The sequence below is a fragment of the Nicotiana tabacum genome, chromosome 23 (genome assembly GCF_000715075.1).
Source record: "Nicotiana tabacum cultivar K326 chromosome 23, ASM71507v2, whole genome shotgun sequence".
Taxonomy (NCBI): Eukaryota; Viridiplantae; Streptophyta; class Magnoliopsida; order Solanales; family Solanaceae; genus Nicotiana; species Nicotiana tabacum.
The window spans coordinates 38697079-38713415 of NC_134102.1; positions in this window are offsets into that span (position 1 = coordinate 38697079).

Consider the following 16337-nt stretch of genomic DNA (forward strand, 5'->3'; position numbering starts at 1 on the left):
AATCAATAAGGAAATTTTGGGTGATTTAAAAATATAGGTTATAGCCCCTTATGTCTAGATTTCAGAAAATCAAAGTGACGATCACGAAGGATACCATCATGCTTGAGATTTTGTGAACCGCGATCGTGAGGTTAGTGACCACGATCGCTAAGAAGGAGGCTGACATGAGTATTTAATACCTAATTTTGGGATTGTGAGCTTGTTTTTACAAATTTTAAGGCTTAAAGAGTGGAAGAAGGCAATTTTGGAGATGTATTTTACCCAAATCACGAGGGTAAGAGTTCCTAATTAGAATTTGAATATATATTATGATTACCCCTGGATTATTACACCTTATTCAAAGATTTAAATGGTAGAAATTAGGATTTTAAGGATGAAACTTAAGAGAGTCTTTTTTGAGGTTTTGAGTGTCGATTTGAACTCTATTTGGAATCTATTCATATATTTGGAACTTGTGTGGAAAGTTTGGTCGTGATCCGGAATGTCCAAGTGTAATTTTGATGTGTTTGGCGAAGTTGGTATACTTGAAAGTTAAGAAAAGGATTTCGACCTTGGATTCTTGGTATTGATGTTATTTGTGGTGTTTCGAGCATTTGTATTAGTTTAAATTAGGTATATGAACTTGTTGGTATGATTGGACGGGGTCCCAAGGGCCTCACATAAGTTTTGGGGTAGTTTCGGACCATTTCAGATGCTGGTTTTTCGCTACAGGACTATACATCGCGATCAAGGAGCTTTGGACCGCGTTCGGGAACTGTAAAGTGTAGTTTTTGTCTTGGTTATCGCATTCGCAGAGGGACTGTTCATGATTGCGCAGAAGAAATTTCTACTGTCTCTGGTCTGATTTCGGGAGCTTATATATTGCAATCAATAAGGAACATGTGGGTGATTTAAAAATATAATTTGTAGCCCCTTATGTCTAGAATTCAGAAAATCAAAGTGGCGATCACGAATGGTAAAATCGTGCTGGAGATTTTGTGAACCGCGATCGTGAGGTTAGTGACCACGATCGCGAAGAAGGAGGCATGACATAGGTATTTAATGCCTAATTTCAAAATTTTGAGCTTGTTTTTACAAATTTTGAGGCTTGAAGAGTGGAAGAAGGATATTTTGGAGATGGATTTTACCCAAATCACGAGGGTAAGCGTTCCTAATTTGATTTTGAATATATATTATGATTACCCATGGATTATTACACATTATTCAAAGATATAAATGGTAGAAATTTTGATTTTAATGATGAAACTTAAGAGAATCTTTTTTTAGGTTTTGAGTGTCGATTTGAACTCTATTTGGAATCTAATCATATATTTGGACCTTGTGTGCAAAGTTTGATCATGATCCGTATTATCCAAGTGTGATTTGGATGCGTTTGGCGAAGTTGGAATATTTGAAAGTTAAGGGAAGGATTTCAACCTTTGATTCTGGGTTTTGATGTTATATATGGTGTTTCGAGCATTTGTATTAGTTTGAATTTGGTATATGAACTTGTTGGTATGATTGGATAGGGTCTCAAGGGGCTCACATATGTTTCGGGCTCACAGATGCTAGTTTTTGGCTACAAGAGTATACATCACGATCGCGGAGGTTTGTACCGCGTTTGGGAACAGTAAAGTGCAGCTTTTATCTGTTTATCGCGTCCCAGAGGGACTGTTCGTGATTGCGGAAAAGAAATTTCTGTTGTCATTGATCTGATTTTGGAAGCTTATATATGAACTTGTTGATATGATTGGACGGGGTCCCAAGAACCTCACATAAGTTTTGGGGTAGTTTCGGACCATTTCTAGGACCATTTCAGATGCTGGTTTTTGGCTACAGGACTATACATCACGATCGCGGAGCTTTGGACCGCGTTCGGGACAGTAAAGTGCGGTTTTTGTATTGTTTATCGCGTTCGCAGAGGGGCTGTTCACTATTGGACAGAAGAAATTTCTACTGTCACTGGTCTGATTTCGAGAGCTTATATATTGCAATCAATGAGGAACTTGTGGGATTTAAAAATATAAGTTGTAGCCCCTTATATCTAGATTTAAGAAAATCAAAGAGGTGATAACGAATGGTAAAATCTTGCTGGAGATTTTGTGAACCGCGATCGTGAGGTTAGTGACCACGATCGCGAAGAAGGAGGCATGACATAGGTATTTAATGCCTAATTTCAGAATTTTGAGCTTGTTTTTACAAATTTTGAGGCTTGAAGAGTGGAAGAAGGCAATTTTGGTGATGGATTTTACCCAAATAACGAGGGTAAGCGTTCCTAATTTGATTTTGAATATATATTATGATTACCCATGGATTATTACACCTTATTCAAAGATATAAATGGTAGAAATTTGGATTTTAAGGATGAAACTTAAGAGAATCTTTTTTTAGGTTTTGAGTGTCGATTTGAACTCTATTTGGAATCTAATCATATATTTGGAACTTGTGTGCAAAGTTTGGTTGTGATCCGTATTGTCCAAATGTGATTTGGATGCGTTTGGCGAAGTTTGAATATTTGAAAGTTAAGAGAAGGATTTCGACCTTTGATTCTGGGTTTTGATGTTATTTATGGTGTTTCGAGCATTTGCATTAGTTTGAATTTGGTATATGAACTTGTTGGTATGATTGGATGGGGTCTCAAGGGGCTCACATATGTTTCGGGGTAGTTTCGGGCAATTCAAGGACCATATCAGATGCTAGTTTTTGTCTACAAGAGTATACATGGCGATCGCGGAGCTTTGGACCGCATTCGGGAAGAGTAAAGTGCAGCTTTTGTCTGTTTATCACGTTCGCAGAGGGACTGTTCGCGATTGCGCAAAAGAAATTTATGTTGGCACTGATCTGATTTCGGAAGCTTCTATATTGCAATCAATAAGGAAATTTTGGGTGATTTAAAAATATAGGTTATAGCCCCTTATGTCTAGATTTCAGAAAATCAAAGTGGCGATCACGAAGGATAACATCATGCTTGAGATTTTGTGAACCGCGATCGTGAGGTTAGTGACCACGATCGCCAAGAAGGAGGCATGACATGGGTATTTAATACCTAATTTCGGGATTGTGAGCTTGTTTTTACAAATTTTGAGGCTTAAAGAGTGGAAGAAGGCAATTTTGGAGATGTATTTTACCCAAATCACGAGGGTAAGCATTCCTAATTAGAATTTGAATATATATTATGATTTCCCATGGATAATTACACCTTATTTAAAGATTTAAACGGTAGAAATTAGGATTTTAAGGATGAAACTTAAGAGAGTCTTTTGTGAGGTTTTGAGTGTCGATTTGAACTCTATTTGGAATCTATTCATATATTTGGAACTTGTGTGCAAAGTTTGGTCGTGATCCGGAAAGTCCAAGTGTAATTTTGATGTGTTTGGTGAAGTTGGTATACTTGAAAGTTAAGAGAAGGATTTCGACCTTGGATTCTAGGTATTGATATTATTTGTGGTGTTTCGAGCATTTGTATTAGTTTAAATTAGGTATATGAACTTGTTGGTATGATTGGACGGGGTCCCAAGGGCCTCACATAAGTTTTGGGGTAGTTTCGGACCATTTCTAAGACCATTTCAGATGCTGGTTTTTGGCTACAGGACTATACATTGCGATCAAGGAGCTTTGGACCGCGTTCGGGAACTGTAAAGTGTAGTTTTTGTCTTGGTTATCGCATTCGCAGAGGGACTGTTCATGATTGCGCAGAAGAAATTTCTACTGTCTCTGGTCTGATTTCGGGAGCTTATATATTGCAATCAATAAGGAACATGTGGGTGATTTAAAAATATAATTTGTAGCCCCTTATGTCTAGAATTCAGAAAATCAAAGTGGCGATCACGAATGGTAAAATCCTGCTGGAGATTTTGTGAACCGCGATCGTGAGGTTAGTGACCACGATCGCGAAGAAGGAGGCATGACATAGGTATTTAATGCCTAATTTCAAAATTTTGAGCTTGTTTTTACAAATTTTGAGGCTTGAAGAGTGGAAGAAGGAAATTTTGGAGATGGATTTTACCCAAATCACGAGGGTAAGCGTTCCTAATTTGATTTTGAATATATATTATGATTACCCATGGATTATTACACCTTATTCAAAGATATAAATGGTAGAAATTTTGATTTTAAGGATGAAACTTAAGAGAATCTTTTTTTAGGTTTTGAGTGTCGATTTGAACTCTATTAGGAATCTAATCATATATTTGGAACTTGTGTGCAAAGTTTGGTCGTGATCCGTATTGTCCAAGTGTGATTTGGATGCATTTGGCGAAGTTGGAATATTTGAAAGTTAAGAGAAGGATTTCGACCTTTGATTCTAGGTTTTGATGTTATATATGGTGTTTCGAGCATTTGTATTAGTTTGAATTTGGTATATGAACTTATTGGTATGATTGGATGGGGTCTCAAGGACTCACATATGTTTCAGGCTCATAGATGCTAGTTTTTGGCTACAAGAGTATACATCGCGATCGCGGAGCTTTGTACCGCGTTCGGGAACAGTAAAGTGCAGCTTTTGTCTGTTTATCGCGTCCCAGAGGGACTGTTCGTGATTGCGCAAAAGAAATTTCTGTTGTCATTGATCTGATTTTGGAAACTTATATATGAACTTGTTAATATGATTGGACGGGGTCCCAAGGGCCTCACATAAGTTTTGGGGTTGTTTCGGACCATTTCTAGGACCATTTCAGATGCTGGTTTGTGGCTACAGGACTATACATCACGATCGCAGAGCTTTGGACCGCGTTCGGGACAGTAAAGTGCGGTTTTTGTCTTGTTTATCGCGTTCGCAGAGGGGGTGTTCACTATTGGACAGAAGAAATTTGTACTGTCACTGGTCTGATTTCGAGAGTTTATATATTGCAATCAATGAGGAACTTGTGGGATTTAAAAATATAAGTTGTAGCCCCTTATGTCTAGATTTAAGAAAATCAAAGTGGTGATAACGAATGGTAAAATCGTGCTGGAGATTTTGTGAACCGCGATCGTGAGGTTAGTGACCACGATCGCGAAGAAGGAGGCATGACATAGGTATTTAATGCCTAATTTCCGAATTTTGAGCTTGTTTTTACAAATTTTGAGGCTTGAAGAGTGGAAGAAGGCAATTTTGGAGATGGATTTTACCCAAATCACGAGGGTAAGCGTTCCTAATTTGATTTTGAATATATATTATGATTACCCATGGATTATTACACCTTATTCAAAGATATAAATGGTAAAAATTTGGATTTTAAGGATGAAACTTAAGAGAATCTTTTTTTAGGTTTTGAGTGTCGATTTGAACTCTATTTGGAATCTAATCATATATTTGGAACTTGTGTGCAAAGTTTGGTCGTGATCCGTATTGTCCAAGTGTGATTTGGATGCGTTTGGCGAAGTTGGAATATTTGAAAGTTAAGAGAAGGATTTCGACCTTTGATTATGGGTTTTGATGTTATTTATGGTGTTTCGAGAATTTGCATTAGTTTGAATTTGGTATATGAACTTGTTGGTATGATTGGATGGGGTCTCAAGGGGCTCACATATGTTTCGGGGTAGTTTCGGACAATTCAAGAACCATATCAGATGCTAGTTTTTGTCTACAAGAGTATACATGGCGATCGCGGAGCTTTGGACCGCATTCGGGAAGAGTAAAGTGCAGCTTTTGTCTGTTTATCGCATTCGCAGAGGGATTGTTCGCGATTGCGCAAAAGAAATTTATGTTGGCACTCATCTGATTTCGGAAGCTTATATATTGCAATCAATAAGGAAATTTTGGGTGATTTAAAAATATAAGTTATAGCCCCTTATGTCTAGATTTCAGAAAATCAAAGTGGCGATCACGAAGGATAACATCATGCTTGAGATTTTGTGAACCGCGATCGTGAGGTTAGTGACCACGATCGCTAAGAAGGAGGCATGACATGGGTATTTAATACCTAATTTCGGGATTGTGAGCTTGTTTTTACAAATTTTGAGGGTTAAAGAGTGGAAGAAGGCAATTTTGGAGATGTATTTTACCCAAATCACGAGGGTAAGCATTCCTAATGAGAATTTGAATATATATTATGATTACCCACGGATAATTACACCTTATTCAAAGATTTAAACGGTAGAAATTAGGATTTTAAGGATGAAACTTAAGAGAGTCTTTTTTGAGGTTTTGAGTGTCGATTTGAACTCTATTTGGAATCTATTCATATATTTGGAACTTGTGTGCAAAGTTTGGTCGTGATCCGGAATGTCCAAGTGTAATTTTGATGTGTTTGGAGAAGTTGGTATACTTGAAAGTTAAGAGAAGGATTTCGACCTTGGATTCTTGGTATTGATGTTATTTGTGGTGTTTCGAGCATTTGTATTAGTTTAAATTAGGTATATGAACTTGTTGGTATGATTGGACGGGGTCCCAAGGGCCTCACCTAAGTTTTGGGGTAGTTTCGGACCATTTCTAAGACCATTTCAGATGCTGGTTTTTGGCTACAGGACTATACATCGCGATCAAGGAGCTTTGGACCGCGTTCGGGAACTGTAAAGTGTAGTTTTTGTCTTGGTTATCGCATTCGCAGAGGGACTGTTCATGATTGCGCAGAAGAAATTTCTACTGTCTCTGGTCTGATTTCGGGAGCTTATATATTGCAATCATTAAGGAACTTGTGGGTGATTTTAAAATATAAGTTGTAGCCCCTTATGTCTAGAATTCAGAAAATCAAAGTGGCGATCACGAATGGTAAAATCGTGCTGGAGATTTTGTGAACCGCGATCGTGAGGTTAGTGACCACGATCGCGAAGAAGGAGGCATGACATAGGTATTTAATGCCTAATTTCAAAATTTTGAGCTTGTTTTTACAAATTTTGAGGCTTGAAGAGTGGAAGAAGGCAATTTTGGAGATGGATTTTACCCAAATCACGAGGGTAAGCGTTCCTAATTTGATTTTGAATATATATTATGATTACCCATGGATTATTACACCTTATTCAAAAGATATAAACGGTAGAAATTTTGATTTTAAGGATGGAACTTAAGAGAGTCTTTTTTTAGGTTTTGAATGTCGATTTGAACTCTATTTGGAATCTAATCATATATTTGGAACTCGTGTGCGATGTTTGGTCGTGATCTGTATTGTCCAAATGTGATTTGGATGCGTTTGGCGAAGTTGGAATATTTGAAAGTTAAGAGAAGGATTTCGACCTTTGATTCTGGGTTTTGATGTTATTTATGGTGTTTCGAGCATTTGCAATAGCTTGAATTAGGTATATGAACTTGTTTGCAATATTTATGGGGCCCCAAGGGGCTTCCATAAGTTTCAGGGTAGTTTCGGACCATTTCTAGGACCATTTCAGATGCTGGTTTTTGGATATAGGATTATACATCTCGATCCAGGAGCTTTGTACCGTGTTCGGGAACAGCAAAGTGCATTTTTTGTCTTGTTTATCGCGTTCACATAGGGACTGTTCGCGATTGCGCAGAAGAAATTTCTGCTTTGAGTGGTGTCATTTCGGGTTCTTATATATTGCTATCAATAAGGAACGTGTGGGTGATTTAAAAATATAAGTTCTAGCCCCTTATGTCTAGATTTCAAAAAATCAAAGTGTCGTTCTGGAGATTTTGTGAACCGCGGTTGTGTGGTTAGTGACCACAATCGCGAAGAAGGAGGCCCAAGAGGGGTATTTAATGCCTAAACATAACACCGGGAGACGAATAGCATAATGAGCTAGGAAAACGTCCAAGCACGAATAAGGTGCAACAAACAAACTAGCATCTCGAGACCCATCTCGCTTATATAATTCCACAGTGCCTATACAGGACCATAACATGCATGTGAATAATCATGCCACCTCACAACACACATAAGATAAAAGAGTAACACATGAAATAGCTGATGACTGAAATAACATGCATCACACCCGAAGACTCATCTATAGACAAATGATATGCTGAATAAACATATCCGATCTTGTGTAGAGTATACATTCATAGTAGGCCCGCCAATGGGCCTCTAAACTGATACTGAACTTCTCAAAATAGGTAAATATCCTTTCAAGATCCACAATGACCTTATCTGTGACACATATAATCAACCCTCAAATCCTCAAAAAACTTGCATAGTTCGCATCAATAGTTTGAAACCAAAGGAATAGTGCGTTTCTCAGATATAAACTCTCCAATCCATGACAGTACCAAAATCTCCATTCCTGATCTCAATCTCTCCTACTTAAATGACTGACACGACACACCTACACAATCATCCCATAGGAAATACTCCCACAATCTTCCGCACAAAGTAACAAAATTTGTGCATCCATAGCTACCAACCATACTATTCTATAATGCTAAACACAAATCCACAAATCAATACACAATGCCTCTTAAACAGAACACACCATTCTCAGGCGACACTAATATAGTGCTAGTATACTCTGAACATCTAAAATCTCCCCTACTCCTTTAAACATGTGACATTCCTGTAAAAACTGATATACATCCTTGACCCTTGAATCCAAATTCCACACTACTCACTAACCTATCATGCTATTACGTGAGAGTACGAGAATTTCATCATAAATCCTGAATCACCAGTAGAATAAGCACTCTATCGGCTAGAACTCTTTCACTTAACTAATCTCAGGAGAACAATCGCAACATGAAACCACTTTTTATGACCGTTGAAGACCCAATCTCAAGTCATGTTCGAAACCGTCATAAACTCTTCGTACCCATTTGCACATAACCAAGCCATCAAACTGAATCCTTCTAAATCAACCAAGTCATGTAGACTCCTAAGCCCACAAGTATGGCCGCGAAACACCTGTATGGCCTTATTATACCTAAGGAAACGATCATTTTCCTTACCATGCTCATCAATGCCACTGTTAAACTGACCCCACTTCTTTAGATTTCCTCTCGATTTGCTTTTAAAATAACATTTCTTTTCCAGCACACAACAGATTATAATCAACACTCATCTCGAGTGAACCCAAATCACAAAACCACATCGTCTCAATACATATAAGCCATTTTATACCATCTTCTGCTCTTAATAGTACCTCCAACTGATACGCCTGTTCCGAAGAGATCGTCTGCGAATCTAAAACTAATTTTTCCATCTCTCTAACACTGCACTGCAGACCCAGTGATATCATATAAATACTCCAAGTCTCCTTCACACTCCTCTACCAAAACTCAATCCTCATCCGCATAATGAACCCAAAATTCCTTAGGCATCACACCTTAAATGTTGAACCCACTAGAACCATTGTTGAGAATCGCCTACTCTAAGCGAGTCCCGAATATATAACCAAACAACTAGTGTCCCGTTAGCACACGGATACTCCAAAAGAAGAAATCGATTGAATCATTTCCCTTGTACATCACATTTACAAAGAAATATCAAATCTAAGTCATTCCACAACCTTGAGTTATCAATAAGGTGAATTGTAGCACACATACATCAAATTCCTTTCTCGAATTAACCCTGATGTCCTCTCCCTCAATCTTAACTAATCCACAACATACCAAGATCCAGAAATTACAAAAACACATGACCAGGCGATCCAAACACCGATGGTAGGCTCTCACACTTGGCTTTAATCCACAATCACAAAATCCAAGGACCCAAATGCACAGTCAACCTCAAGATAGTCGCGCCACCTTCTTCGAGCGATCCAGACCCACATCGTAGTACATGCCTCCCATTGGATAGAAGGTAAAACTCTTCATACAAACCTCATAAGAAATTATGCAACCCATAACCTTCTCAGAGGATATAGCTCCCATGTGTAATCCCATATCGACATCCTCCAACGACATTGACATGGTTATAACCACTATGAAATCACTTAATCCTCCTGAGTCCACACTCGTCCACCAAGTGTAAGAGTCCGTTCATTCCATTAACATCAACTGAAGGTCCACCTATACAATTAAAACTCAAAGCTATATTGCATCCCAAAATAATAATCAAGCATTCACATTCCTCTACGTTCCAAGTAAACTCTTTTCGCCACATTTGAACTTCCTAAGTATTGAAGCCACCATCTAAAATGAAATACACAACCTTAGTCATAGGTCCACCATGACCTAAATCACACTAAGATTTCTGAAAGAATGTGACTGCCTACCATAAAATCCATACAATACGCCACCACTAACATTCTGGTTTAGCCATCTTCTGAAGCAAACTACTCGATCGTTTTTGCTCATGCTCTACCAACTAACAATTCAACCATCCAAGACATATCCCACCATGTCCTTTTTAATCCTCCGCCAACATTAATGTCATCGTAAAGCATCATCCATCTCCATAGCACACGAACAAATAGAATGCCATCAACTCTAAGCCTCCTCAAGGATCATCTCCCTTAAACCATCAACACTAGAAACACAAGTTCGACCCTGAAGTTGCATCATGCCGTCATCTCCGATATCCGCTTCTTAGGTACCACTTCGCAACACCGTACCCCGAAAGACAAACAAATGAAGACCATCATACCGACGAACCTTAATGCGCTCAAACAAGGATGACAACACAATAACACAGACAAGAATTTCATCTAGTTTGGAAATACTCAATCTCACAACTTTGTCGGTCAAAGCCTGGACATCCGTAGCCCAATGCCTCTCATGTGCTGGAATTAAATACCAAATCTCCCAATCATGAACCCAATAATCCTCCTCCTGATGCATTCATTGCTTCAACATATAAGTAAACATCCTACCATTTACACCAACACTGCACAATAATAATGCGAGAAATATTACAATACACCGTGTATAACCCTGAACCCGTGGGCATACCAACACCGGATTGAAATGACTGAACACCCCTCCATAAGGCGACAATGGTAGTCCGCCCTCATATCGAATGCTCAACATCGTGTACGAATAGTAGGAAGGAACTGAAGAAATAAGCTTCAATCGAAATAAAATCGCTCGACAAGGAATCAAGAAGGGAAGTTCTCCTAATAGTCTTGTAGCCTCTCTAAGATAAGTACAGATGTCTCTGCACCGATCCGCAAGACTCTACTAGACTTGCTCATGACTGGTGAGACCTATGTAAACCTAGTGCTATAATACCAAGTTGTCACGACCCAATCCCCACCATAGGCCATGATGGTTCCCAACACTGGTGTTAGGCAAGGTAACAATTAAATCAACATGCCGATAGATAATTCAAAATGCATCTCGAAACAAATAATAAGATTTAATAACCGGAATCATTCATTTTCATAGTAAAATACTGATATTATTTTAAATGTCCGAACGTGGAAAAAACATAAATCCAAATATCAAAACATAATGACCAAGAACAAGAATTTAAATCCCAAAACCTGGTCTCACAAGTGTATGGGGACTCTGTTTGCTTGAGATCGTAATGTAGAGAGCAGCTCACCACAAAGTCTCCTCAGCAACTATGCCTAAGTGCTGGTATGACCACCAAACATACATGTTGTGTACCTGCACAATTAGTGCAGAAGTGTAGTATGAGTACATAAATCAATGCGTACCCAGTAAGTATCTAGCCTAACCTCGAAGAAGTAGTAACGAGGGGTCAACATTGACACTTATTAGTGGTCCAATAATCAAAGTGCAATAAAAGTAGACATGTATGAGGCATAAAAAGTAAAAGCAACAAAAACAGATATATGTGTATAACCCGATCCTCAATAGAAGAGTAAATACGAAATCCCCAAATACCGAATACAAAAACAGATGGATGTTATATATATATGACCAATAACAAATAAAATGTCAAATCTCAAGTCAGGAAGACTCAGAGGTACGCTAACTCTCTATCAAATATTACACACGATTCTACCGGGGCGAATGGCCCGATCTTATAAGAGTGATTGTACAATATCTTGTCGTGGTCGTATGTCCCGACCCCATAATACCGCCGAGGTTGTATGGCTCGATCCATAGTTGCATATCATAATATTGCTGAGGTGAAGGACCCGATCCCATAATGGTGTTGCTGAGGCGTTCAACCCGATCCCATAATAGTACTGCAGAGGCATTCAGCTCGATCCCATAATAGAACTGCTTAGTTGCGAAATTCAATAATGTTTCGGACAAGTAAATACAACATGGGAGAAATCCCTATGAGAAAGTATAATATTTACGGCTATTCAATTAGAGCGCCAAGATTCTAGAATAGCAAAGTTTGATACTCTACGCAAGTCTACTCTGAGGAAGAAACATAAATTAACGTATTTAAACAGGAAAAAATAACTCAAGTAGTTCAATTTATGCATGATGTAAGTGTACGTCTACCCGGACATAATCAAAAATCTAGAATACACACTGACACTCATCACCTCATTCGTGTGTAGCTCCCATAACACATAGCACGTAACAAATATAGCATCTACGAGGGTGAATTCCCTCTAACAAAGTTAGATAAGAGACTTACCTCGCTCCGAAATCCGATAACCAGCTCCAATGCTTCTCTAACATCTCAAACCAATGCCAAACGATCCGAAACCAGTCAAAGAACTTGCAAACCAATCAAAATATACTCAAAGACTCATAATTTTACAGGTAGAAATAATTCTCAACTCCACACAAAAAGTCAAAAAAGTCAACCCCCTGGCCTATGTGCCCGGATTCCATAAATTCTTGAAGATCCATATTGCCCATAGCACCACGAACTCAAATATATTATTTATTCCCAATTCCGTCTCCAATTTTGTGGCCAAAACTCAAAAATATCATTTCTAGGTTTTCTTCCAAAATTCCACAATTTTTATCAATTTCCATGGTTAAATCCATTCAAGAGTGGGTTGCTCTAGTGGTTAGCACCCTCCACTTCCAACCAAGAGGTTGTGAGTTCGAGTCACCCCAAGAGCAAGGTGGGGAGTTCTTGGAGGAAGGGAGCCGAGGGTCTATCGGAAACAGCTTCTCTACCTAGGGTAGGGGTAAGGTCTGCGTACACACTACCCTTCCTAAACCCTACTAGTGAGATTATAATAGGTTGTTGTTGTTCCATGGTTAAAAATCCATACATAATCCATGTATTTAATTTACAACAAGTGAGAATCACTTACCTTATGATAAATGATGAAAATGGACCCTCAAAATTTCCCAAAACATGCCTTACCAAGAGAGAAAAGAATTGAAATGAGCAAATTCCCGATTTGCTAACTTATACACTGCCCAGAAATTACCCTTTGTGAACGCGGCGTGTGCCTCGCGTTCGTGAAGCACAATTCAGCATTTGATCCAAAACCTTCATCGCGATTATGAGGTAGTCCCACCAAAGCGATGCCTTACCAGGTCATTCTATCGCGAACATGAAGGCTAGGTCTCCAGCTCCAACTTCTTCATCGCGAATGCGACCTCCCAGTCGCGGACAAAGAGTACTACAACCTCAAGACTCGCGAATGCTACGCTTCCATTGCAAATATAAATCACAAATGACCACCCGCACAAATCCTTTATTGCAAACGCGTGCTTCCCATTGCATGCACGAAGAACTAAAACTAATCCAGCAACCTGTTACTGTTAAAATTCTCTCAAGCCCAATGTTCATCAACTCAGTGAATATATGATATGTTTCTTTACATATTCGGTAAGCACTTAACTATATTCGATCAATATTAATTCTGAGATAGAAAGTAGACAAACACATATCAATTTAGTGATTCTTTGCCGATCTTATTTTATTTGATTTTGGTGATGCAGGGATATGGTATTGATTTGTGCTAAAGTTTAACAATAGAAACAACAAGGTAGACTGGTGGTATTGATGGTGGCTCTACCCTTACTCCTTCTATTTAGGTTTATCAAATTTTTCATTTGGGTAATTCCATAAAAGGGGATATAATTCTATAGGTTTGACTTCTCCTCAATTTATCACAACAACAAAACACACTCACATGGTCCGAAACTACCCCAAAACACACCCGAGGCCCCTGGGACCTCGTCCAATCGTACAAGCTAGTCCCAATACCTTATCCAATATTATACAAGTTCCCAAAATGCCACAACATCAAAATCAAGAATTGATGATCAAAATCCTTCTCTTAACTTTCATTCCTTCAAACTTCTCCGAATACATTCGAATCTCACTTAAACACTCTAGATCACGACCAAACTTCACACACGAGTTTCAATCAACTAAATGAATCTAGCCAAGGTCCGAGAACATCAACCAGAGTCCGATAGCACCAATTTCCACTCCAAGTCAAACTTAGCAAATTCAAAAACCTTCAAAATACAAATTTCCAATAATAAGCGCTAAATCACTCCAAGACAATCAGATACTCAACCAAAACATACGCCCAAGTCAAAAATTACTTTACGAACCTATATAAACCTTCAAATCATATTTTGAGGTAGTCCCACCAAAGCGATGCCTTACCAGGTCATTCTATCGCGAACAAGAAGGCTAGGTCTCCAGCTCCAACTTCTTCATCGCGAATGCGACCTCCCAGTCGCGGACAAAGAGTACTACAACCTCAAGACTCGCGAATGCTACGCTTCCATTGCAAATATAAATCACAAATGACCACCCGCACAAATCCTTTATTGCAAACGCGTGCTTCCCATTGCATGCATGAAGAACTAAAACTAATCCAGCAACCTGTTACTGTTAAAATTCTCTCAAGCCCAATGTTCATCAACTCAGTGAATATATGATATGTTTCTTTACATATTCGGTAAGCACTTAACTATATTCGATCAATATTAATTCTGAGATAGAAAGTAGACAAACACATATCAATTTAGTGATTCTTTGCCGATCTTATTTTATTTGATTTTGGTGATGCAGAGATATGGTATTGATTTGTGCTAAAGTTTAACAATAGAAACAACAAGGTAAACTGGTGGTATTGATGGTGGCTCTACCCTTACTCCTTCTATTTAGGTTTATCAAATTTTTCATTTGGGTAATTCCATAAAAGGGGATATAATTCTATAGGTTTGACTTCTCCTCAATTTATCACAACAACAAAACACACTCACATGGTCCGAAACTACCCCAAAATACACCCGAGGCCCCTGGGACCTCGTCCAATCGTACAAGCTAGTCCCAATACCTTATCCAATATTATACAAGTTCCCAAAATGCCACAACATCAAAATCAAGAATCGATGATCAAAATCCTTCTCTTAACTTTCATTCCTTCAAACTTCTCCGAATGCATTCGAATCTCACTTAAACACTCTAGATCACGACCAAACTTCACACACGAGTTTCAATCAACTAAATGAATCTAGCCAAGGTCCAAGAACATCAACCAGAGTCCGATAGCACCAATTTCCACTCCAAGTCAAACTTAGCAAATTCAAAAACCTTCAAAATACAAATTTCCAATAATAAGCGCTAAATCACTCCAAGACAATCAGATACTCAACCAAAACATACGTCCAAGTCAAAAATCACTTTACGAACCTATATAAACCTTCAAATCATATTTTGGAGGTGTTTTACTCAAAAGTCAAACCTTGGTCAACTCTTCCAACTTAAAGCTTCCGAATCGAGAATTACTCTTCCAAATCAACTCTGAAGCTTTCGAAAATCAAAACCAACTACACATGCAAGTCATAATACATAATGTACAGCTACTAAAGTTCGCAAACCGTTGAACGACATGCTAAAGCTCAAAATGACCGATCGGGTCATTACACTTTTGTAGGAACCAGATGCTTGGTTGTGAATATTTAAGTTCTTAAATTTGAAGGCTTGCGTGATGTGATTTGGTGCTTATTTCGTGGTATGGAGGTTATTTTGATGTTTTGAGCTTCTGAGCGAGTTCATATGAGGTTTATATTCTTTTGTGAATGGTTGGTGTAGGGACGGAGGGGCGCAGTAAGTTTCAAATTTGATTCAAATTGGTTTTCGGAAGGTTCAAATATAGCTTGTGCTTCAGACCTAACAATTCTGATGGTTTTCTTACAATTGAGGAGTCTTGATCACTTTTTTCCTAAGGGTGCCTGAAAAGGTCAGTGTGTCGCAATTGCGAGTTTCCTAGTCACAACTGCAATGACTGAGGCCAAGGGATGTAGTTCGCATTTGCGAGATGATTCTTGCATTTGTGAGGCTCGCAATTACGAACCCCTTTGTCACGCCCCGACCTCAGGGAGCGCGACTGGTGCTCAACCGAGATAGCCCGGCCGAGCAAGCTTGCTAGATTTCCTTTTACCCAACTCACCCATGAATAAAGAGAAGGCAATCTTCATTAATTAACATCAAGAGGGTTCATGAACGACACTAATTCCATCACCATTAGTTACTTCATTTATAAAGTCTCAAAATACATACACTTTCATAGTTGAAGTGGAATATGTAATACACATACGACATTACTATCCTGACCTTCCCTCTACCAATACACAACCCACACCCTGTATACGGAGCCTCTAATAGATACAAAAGAGTACAATGATACTG